Source organism: Erigeron canadensis, chromosome 5, assembly GCF_010389155.1.
Source record: "Erigeron canadensis isolate Cc75 chromosome 5, C_canadensis_v1, whole genome shotgun sequence".
In the NCBI taxonomy this organism is placed as follows: Eukaryota; Viridiplantae; Streptophyta; class Magnoliopsida; order Asterales; family Asteraceae; genus Erigeron; species Erigeron canadensis.
The window spans coordinates 19,789,309-19,799,513 of NC_057765.1; positions in this window are offsets into that span (position 1 = coordinate 19,789,309).

A 10,205-nucleotide genomic window follows, 5' to 3' on the forward strand; every position below is an offset into this window, starting at 1 on the left:
TTTATGTTTAGATAATAATTTGTATTGATAATGTGGTCGGTTGTTTAATGTTGGACAACCGGTGTGTTTCCTTTTAAACTTATTTTGATGATATGGCTAGTAACACCATTTAATGAATAAACCAAACAGATTTTGCTGGTTTGGACTTTTAAAGTTTAATTCCGCTCTCTTATAACGCCGTTAGGCGAAAGTTTTTGGAAATTCATATTTTTAAATGACGGGTGTTACAACATGATTCTATGTGATATACACTCTGGGTACGAAGACTTCCCACCTATTTACCCTTTTTGAATTATGCATATCAGTCAGAAAAAATCTGATATTATACTTTATTTTGAAGGGTATTAAAAAAGAAATGTTTTACACATAAAAATAGATTATATATGTTAAACTCAAAATTATCAGATTTTGAAGGGTATTATACTTTATATGCTTGCCGTTGTGGAGGGTTCTCCTCGAGAAATTTGATAATTTCTCATATGGCCAAAACTGCAAGTAGACGTCCTTTACCGGCAAGTTCTGGGTGGTCTTTTAGTATAAGTAGCACGATATCTAGAAAAGATTTGACAATCAGTACTTTTTGACTGACATTGTTATAATTGAAACTAGTTAATTAATCCAGGTTTAACCCGGACATTTTAACTAAAATTCTAAAAGAAAATAAATTTTAAAAAATATGTATATAATTTTTGTTATTTGTATATTATAACTTGGTTTGAAAAAAATAAATTAACTAACACAATAATTTATTATATGAGTATCTATTGTATTAACAAAACATAAAAAGTAATTTACTATTTTTATTAATAAAAGAATAGAAATTTAAGATAAACATTTAAAGGGCATCTATTTTTAAGATATTAGTAACTAAATATGACATCATAAACAAAATAATTTTTTTTGAAAATAATTGTAGGCATGCCAAATCACAATATTTTCTATAAATAGTTTAAGAAAACAATTCTTCTTTATTATATATAAAGATAAAGATACTAAACAAAAAAAATTTAAATTTTAATAATATACAAAAAGACACATTTTACTATGCTAGCATGCATACCAACCATATAGAGTGGCATCAAATATTTACAACCAGAGATTATCAATAAGGCGGGGTTCTTCTCAACTAAAGTTTAACGATTTTAACATTTTCAGCTGCATTTACAAAACAAAGGGGAGTCATGAAACTCTTATTTTGGAGCTCCACGTCCAACTTTTCCGAGTTCACCAAGTTTTTCACAAAATCTTGCATTTGTTTGGTCTTTTTAGTTGATGCTCCAACATGAAGTGTTGTGCCGCAGTTTTAGTGATACTCCAATCTGGATCATTCCTAAGAATGTCTTGAGCAACTTTCCATTCACCTTCAATAAACGCTCCATATAAGGGAATATTAACCTTAATGTACTCTTCTCTTCTTCTTTTAAAGTCGTTCCACAGATAAGTTAGCACTCTCTCAACACGAGATAATGTATAGTGGTTGTGTTTATCTTGTTCATTTGAAACAAATTTAATACTGTATTACACATCATAACTGAAAATGAATTCCACCTCAAAGTAGGCTTTCTAGGAAACATATACATCTCATTTATAGACTAAACACTTTCCAAGCAATTAATGGTAACTTAAACTTATGAAATATTCGGTAACCCAATCAAACACTTTCGCTGATAAAAGTCTAGTACGGATGTGACTATCAATCCACATGCACTATCACACGTTGACCGTATTAATTGTAGTTGATTATTTTCAATCTAGTGGGATCATTTTTTTTTTTTTCTTTTTGGTTTCTTTCTTTTTTTAATCAAACCAACACATCAATATATTTGACTATAAAAATTACACACATATAACAGTGTATCATTTGTACTCTTTATTTTACTATTTGTACACCTTTTGTTTTCTTTCCTTTTTAATTAAACTAACCCATATATCAATGCAAAGTTTTACACACATATACCAATGTACCACTTGTACACCATCATATATGCAGACACTAAAAACACAAACAATGGTAAGACCGTCTGCATCGGGGATGTTCATAGGATATCCGTGAGTGATGCGGAGGGTATCCATATAAAGACCTTGATGTGGGTGATGATGTGGAGGTTGTCCATCATTGGACATCCTTGGGGAAGGATTCTTACAGATGGTGTGGTCTTTATTTTTTCACTTCTTTTTTTTTTTAAGCAGAAGCAATATAGGTAAAATGAAAAGACTTTTATTTACATTTATATCTTACCTTTATACGGTGAAATAAATGGGTAAGGTGTAGAACGAAGTAGCAACAGTAGTATGACTATGAAATGAATAACCAGTAGCAACAATATGGTGAAATTAGCAGATCATGAAACGAAGTACATGCGTAGATGATTGATCGAGAAGGGATGATATTTTTTGGAATGGAGAGATTGAGACACACAGATGGGGTTTGGTGTGGGATTTGGAAGTTCTAAAGGAAAAAAGGTTTTTGACTTTTAAAATTAAGTTCAATTATATAATTGTTCTCTTTTACAGTATTATTATTATAAGTTTCATTTTTAACTTTAAAGTTTTCACTTTTATTTCAAAGTTACCTTCAAATAAATATATATACGGAGTATTTGTTATTATCATTGTTGTTATTGTTAAAGTGTAAAAAGAATTATATACGTAGTATCATGTAAAGAAAAGAAATATATATTAAAAAGTGTAAAGTTAAATAAAAGTTAATGATAATATGAAAATTATGTGGTTATTTGTCAGAAGGATGAATTTGTTATTGTTATGGATAACAAGTGTTTGTGGAAAGGATTAATGAAAAACTAACGTGTCATGATGATTAGAATGTTTATTAGAAAGATAACTCCAACTATTGCGGGCAGTCTAAGTCAAATCAATAAAATTAAATATTACTACTCCGCATTAAGAAAAATGTATAAAATAGAATTGAACACACGAGTATGAGTAATATTATTATCCTACTACAAGTGTAGTAGTAGTACGAATATCGTTGTACTGTAGCATGTCTGGGGAAATTACAGGACCTTTACCAAAAGGTTGGTCGGCCTACCAGGCACCCTTATAAGGTATGGTTAGTTTTCTTTTTGATATCTTTATTAATAAATTATAATATATGGTTTACAAAGAAAATAAAAATAAAATAAAAGCAACATTATACACGGCCATTAATAACAAATTGTAAACAAAGTTGTTTTGTAATTTCATTGTGCATTCTATATATACTGGTTATCTGGATGTGAATAGGTTTATGAATTTTCTCTCACTTTGATATATAGACCCACGTGGATGCGCTATACCCTTAAATAATTTTTTTAACACCAGTTCAAGCATGCATGTATCAAAGTAAATGTACTCCTATTACAACTAATGACCATTTTAAAAAAAATTAATGACTTAAAATGCATAGAAAAGTCTTATTTAGTACTAAAATAAACCAAATATACCTCATAATTTTCATTACAAATTTGATAGGCTGTTCTTTGTATAAGATTTAAAATTTGTTGATCATTTATTTTAACTCCAATAGCACTAGTGGCATCTACAATCCTAACTTGCACATTAAACCTACAAAAAAAAAAAAACCAGAGATACAATTTTACCACACAACTTAATGATTATAGAGTTTTAATATGAAATATAAATATATACCTAGGATTGATGAGAACTCCTTCCTTGTTACATGAACAACAAATCCACATTTTGTTGTCCCTTAAAGCATCAATAATGTCAACTGCATCCATGTAGAGATCGGTCAACTTAACTTCTTGAGAACAGTTCACACATTCCATTGAATACCATAACTGGTCGGTTGGAATAAAACTGATTGTTGCAACAACAACCACTTTATCAAACTGTCAAAATGAAAATGTTTATACATTAGAATGTCAAAAAGCTAGTTATAAATTCGAAAGAAAGTTATGTTAAAAAGTAATCTAATCAAAAAAGAAAAATTCACAAACAATGAATACTTACATGTTCGTCCATCAGGATCATCTCAATACTACCTATGTTATTAAGATCTCCATATAGAGGTTGCTTCCATAGCTGCAAATTCTAACCGTTATCGTACATGGCTTATTATTTGGACGCAAGTTTCTAATTGAAACATGGTTTAGTGAAGCCATGCTAAAATTGATCTGTTATGTGTTTACGTTTTAAAATGCCTTAAAACTGAATGGAAGTGGCCTTATATAGACATAAACATGCAAGGAAGTAACCGCCACAAGCAATACACGAACGGTTACATATTCAAATTTTTGAAAATTTGAACTTCTTGAAAGCATAACTAATATGTTTTCGAAAGTTTGAACTTCTTATAAAAGTAACTAATCCGTAGACCTTCCAAGGAGCGATATTGTAATGATTTTTGGGCTTTCTTGCATTTTTAAGCATGCCACATAGGCAATAACTAACAAATTTTGAAGTGAAATTTATATAATGTAGGGATTTTGATTTATAAATAATTGGTAAAATAACTTTTGTTAATACGAAAAGACCAATCTAAACGTTGAGAATAATTCAAACTAAAACAACATTATGAAATCGATAAACTTAATGAATGATATATTATTTATCACAACAATAATTATCTAATAACACTGATAATAAAAGTAGTAATAACAAAAATGACATATGATTGTAGAGATATAACAAAATAACAACAACAATAATAATTAATAACACTATGTCAGCCATCGTCGACATACGAGCTGCTCAATTTGCATGAGGCCTCAACCTCCGACCCATCAAAACGAAAAATGATTCTGCGGATAGTTTTAGCCTACATCTGGATTATTTGGAAGATTCGTAATGACCGCATCTTCTCCCATAAACCACATTCACTCAGATTTGCTACTAAAGAGTTGAAATCCATGAGCTTCCTTTGGATGCGCAATAAATCAAAGACAAGTAATATCGATTAGGAATACTGGTGTAATTTTAACTTCTAGTTTTTCATCTCATTGTATATTTTTATTCCTCCCCTCTTTTCTGTACTCACTAATACCTTGCTAGTTTTAATCATGAACAAGTTTGAATGTTTTTAAAAAAAAAATCAATAACAATCATCTAATATAAATAATAATATGATTAATAACAACAACAAAAAAAATGCAATTTGTTTGGTGTAATTTATACCAAGTCAACCTAAAGAAAGATGACGCAAAGTCAAAAAGAAACAAAAGTGCAGGGTAAGAATTTCGAACCCATAATCTCCGCAATAATGGGCAAGCGTACAACCTAGTGACCAAATGTTGGTCATGGTTAATAATTGTTATTTCTCTTATATATATTTATGTCAAGAGAAAATAGAGTGTGTGGCTGTTAGACACACTCAAGTTTGGGTGTAAAACCCTTTACATACAAAATCAAGATGTGAGGGGTTTTACACCCAAGCTTAGGTGTCTAACAGCCACATAAACCCTAACCACTTATCTTAAAAGACATATCAACCACTAACCAAAAGCCACGAATACGGTAATTATTAATGTAAAATTGTAAAAAAAAAAATTAAATAAGTGACTACAACCTAAAAAGATTTTAAATAGGTTATAATTACATACAATCTCGTCAAGACTGTTAGAATAAAAAGATTACAAGGATCAGATTGTATCATCATATCCCGAAATAGAAGATCTTTTTCTTTGAGAACAAACCAATAATTGAAGACTTGATTTTATTTCCTTATTTAACATATGAAACTCTTGTATAAATAGGGTTTTTGGTTTATTGTAAAATCATCACAAAAATCATAATAGAATTCACTTTATCAATTCTTTTTCTTAACATGGCATGAGAGCCAGAGCCACGGTGCTCATCATATACCCATTAAATCCATGAATCCATAATCCCAAACCAAGCTACCATGTCTAAAGACGGCAACGGCTCGAGTTCAGATCTCACACTACAACTTGCAAACATGTTAAAACACCACCAGCAACATCAAAACCCAAAGTTATCCGATAATCTCCCAATCAATCTCAAACTCAATAGCCAGAACTACCCGCTATGGACCCGAATGATACGCCGCTATAGGAGGCAGATCCAAATCACTATTATCACATTTAACCAAAGACCCACCAGATGAAACCAGTAAAGAATATGAGTCATGGGAACAAGAAGATTTAATTGTGTTCTCATGGCTCATCCAAAATATCGAACCCATGCTCGCTCGCAACCTTACCGAATAAGCCACTGCAAAAGCATTGTGGGACGCATTGGTGATTACATACAGCAGCAGGAAGAATAAACTGCATCCATTTAATATTTACGTGAATCCCACAGATTTATTTGTTGGGGAAGAAGGGGAGAGGTATTTTCGGCCAAAGATAAAAAGGGAGGAGAATTAAATTCCAAATGCTACCGAAAATATCAATACCCACTTTAGTTATAAAGTCGGTAAACAAAGTGATGTAGCTATCCATTTTAAAGCTGACCAACATCAATCTTTGAATAAAGGCCCAAATTCTTTTAGTAAACTTCAAAGCCCAAATTCTAAAGGCCTAAATCCCTTTACTAGTCCATTTAATAGCCCACCTAATCAAAATGGATCTGCATACATGGCCCACTTTTGAAATCCCAATGGACCATGGATATTTGACTGTGGAGCTATGGATACAATGACATATGAATTTTCTGAGTTTTCAGAAATATCTAAGCCCACAAAAACACACATCAAAGTTGCGAACAAAGGAAGAATGGATGTAAAATCTGGGGGAACAATTGAAATTCTCCTAATATTAAATTATCTAAATGTCTTCATGTTCCCTCTTTGTCACATAAACTCTTGCCAATTAGTCATGTGACAAAAGAACTCAATTGCTCAGTACTCATGCATCCAACCTTTTGTCTTTTATAGGATATCAGGACGGGACAGATCATTGGGCGTGGCACTGAGAGAGGAGGATTGTATTATGTTGATGAAGTAACTCAAAGTGGAAATGTAATGCTGGCTCATAGAACAAGTGAAAGAGAAGCATGGTTATGGCATAGACGACTGGGACATCCTTGTGGTAGTTATCTACATACCCTGTTTCCTGATCTTTTTCCTTCAAATAAACCAATTTCTTGTGAAACTTGCATTTTAGCCAAGAGCCATAGACATACCTTTAAACCTAATAATACTATAGTTAAAGCACCTTTTTCATTAATTCATTCTGATGTTTGGGGTCCGGCTCCTGTTATTGGGGGTCAAAATTTTCGGTATTATGTGATATTTGTTGATGATTGCACCCGGATGACTTGGATTTATTTTTTAAAAAATAAAGCCGAAGTGTATGATAGGTTCACTGCATTTTATACCATGATTCAAAACCAATTTCAAGAATCTATTAAAATTGTGAGGTCTGACAATGGTGGAGAATATATAAACTCACAAATGTACCTGTTTTTCCAATCAAAAGGTATAATTCATCAAACCACATGGCCCCATACCCCGGAACAAAACGGTGTTGCTGAAAAGAAAAATAGACTTTTATTGGAAATGACCAGAGCTTTAATAATCGAATCATGCGTTCCTAAACTGTTTTGGCCTGAAGCTCTAGCCACTACCACTTACCTAATTAACCGGCTTCCTACAAAAATCCTGAACATGAAAACCCCATTAGAAACCTTCACTAAATACCATACCCTTCTACAAGCTCTTACTCTTCAACCAAAATTTTTTGGATGTACAGTGTTTGTTCATGTTCCAAAATCATATCGAAATAAACTTGATCCATGTGCTGAAAAATGTGTTTTTGTGGGGTATGGAGTGACTCAAAAAGGGTATAGATGTTATAATCCGAAAACTCGTCAAATGTTTACCTCAATGAATTGTGACTTTCTTGAGACCAGTTATTTTTACTCCTCACAACACAGTGGTCAGGGGGAGGAACAATGTGATACACTGAGTTGGCTTAGTTATAATTCTGAAGTAAGTGGAAATACCATAGTTGACTCCTCTCAACCCGTAGTTGAATCCTCTCAAGAACAGTCCTCCCAGTCTCAGAATTCCAGTGCCACCGAAAATACTGTCCCAAACCTGATGTCTGAGGTAAGTAATTCTCCACTGAGTAGTTCTATTGATGTTTCGAATGAAAGTATACCGGATTCCACAAATGAAAGTGTGCAGGATAATGAAGAACAGGTTGAACAAAAAGCTGCAGAGGTTGAACAAGATACTGCAGAAGTTCCAGGAAAATATGTTCTTCCAGCAAGGTCAACTAGAGGAATTCCTGCAAAGCGATAATCTATGTTGATGATATGATTATCACCGGAAATGATGAAAGTGAAATCAAGAAGTTAAAAGAAGGCTTATGTGCAGAATTTGAAATGAAGGATTTGGGAAATTTAAGATACTTTCTTGGAATTGAGGTATTGAGATCACAACAAAGGATTTTTATTTGTCAGAAGAAGTATATACTGGATTTTTTGGCGGAAATAGGGATGATTGATTGTAAACCGACAGATACACCCATGGTTAGCAATCAAAAATTGTTTATGAAATTAGATGGTAAACTTGTTGATAAAAACAAATACCAACGAATGGTAGGGAAGCTAATTTATCTAGCTCATACTCGTCCGAATATAGCATATGCTGTTGGAGTAGTAAGTCAGTTTATGCATCAACCTCAAGAAGAACATATGGATGCAATTCTAAGAATTATCAGATGCCTCAAAGGAACTACTGGTCATGGAGTTTTGTTTAAAGCAAATGGTCATTTCAATATTCAGATATAGGAGGAAATCTTGTCACATGGAAGAGTAAAAAGCAAAAAGTTGTCTCTTTGTCAAGCGCTGAAGCTGAATTCCGAGGTATATCCAAAGGCTTAGCAGAAGTTTTATGGCTAAAGAAACTTGTGACAGAGTTGGGATTTGCTCCAAAAGAAAGTATTCAGATCATGAGTGATAACGAAGCTGCTATTCAGATCTCGGCAAATCCTATACAGCATGATAGAACCAAGCATGTGGAGATTGATCGTCATTTCATTAAAGAAAAGCTTGAAAACGGGGTTATCAAATTACTGTTCGTCAAATCTGAAGATCAACTTGCAGATATCCTAACAAAAGCAGTAGGAACAACCATCTTTCACAAGTGTCTAATCAAGTTGAATTTTGGTAATCCCACAATTCAACTTGAGGGAGAGTGTTAAAATAAAAAGATTACAAGGATTAGATCGTATCATCATATCCCGGAATAGAAGATCTTTTTCTTTAAGAACAAACCAAGAATTGAAGACTTGATTTTATTTCCTTATTTAACATATGAAACTCTTTGTATAAATAGGGTTTTTGGTTTATTGTAAAATCTATCACAAAAATCATAATAGAATTCACTTTATCAATTCTTTTTCTTAACAAAGACTAAATATATTGACCACACTACTACAACAGGCCTTAATGCCTTATTAACTGATATGAGGCCGAGTAAGAGTCTACCATTTTCATAGTCACGGTTATACTTATATAGCGTCTATCTCCTTTGAGGTTATATTGGGAATTTGGGATAATGTTACTGCATGATAGTATAACCCTTGGTCAATTCACAATTTCACATACGCATAATATTTTCGCTTTGCACGTGTATCAGTGTATGAATGTGATACCTTGTGAGTGATGATAGACATTAGGCCAACATTTATTTTGATGCACAGCACAACACAACTGATAAACAAAAATGTTCAGGGATGATTTAGAAGATGGTAGTGGAAAGTTAAGTTACTATTATAGTTATAAAAGTGTCACGATGCTTAAAATGATAACGGTGACTAAATACAAAATGTATCACTTATTCTCATAATACCAATCTTCAAAGTTCAAACATTGATGGTACGTCATGGATTATGTTAGTTGATTATGCGGCCTATCTGTTTGCTATTTCTATTTCAACAATTTGTTTTTTGATACTATCGTTTTGTCTAATCAACAAATCCGGAAACTAATTACTCCGTAATTTACCCATATTTTCCATGACCCCGTTAACATATCATAGACGGTTTTGCCAAAGATAAGCTCTAAACTTCTTTTGCTTGTTGAACCAAAATATGCCTTTAAGAAACTTGTGATATATCAATGGTTACACAGTTTGCGTGAGTGCTAGATACACTTGTAACTCCAACAGTAACTGCCTTTGTAGTTGGGAAAACGCGCTAATGAACCATTAATTGATTTGTCTAATGTAAGGTTCTTGCAAGGGAATTCCTATTAATGTATTTTTGATGATTGTA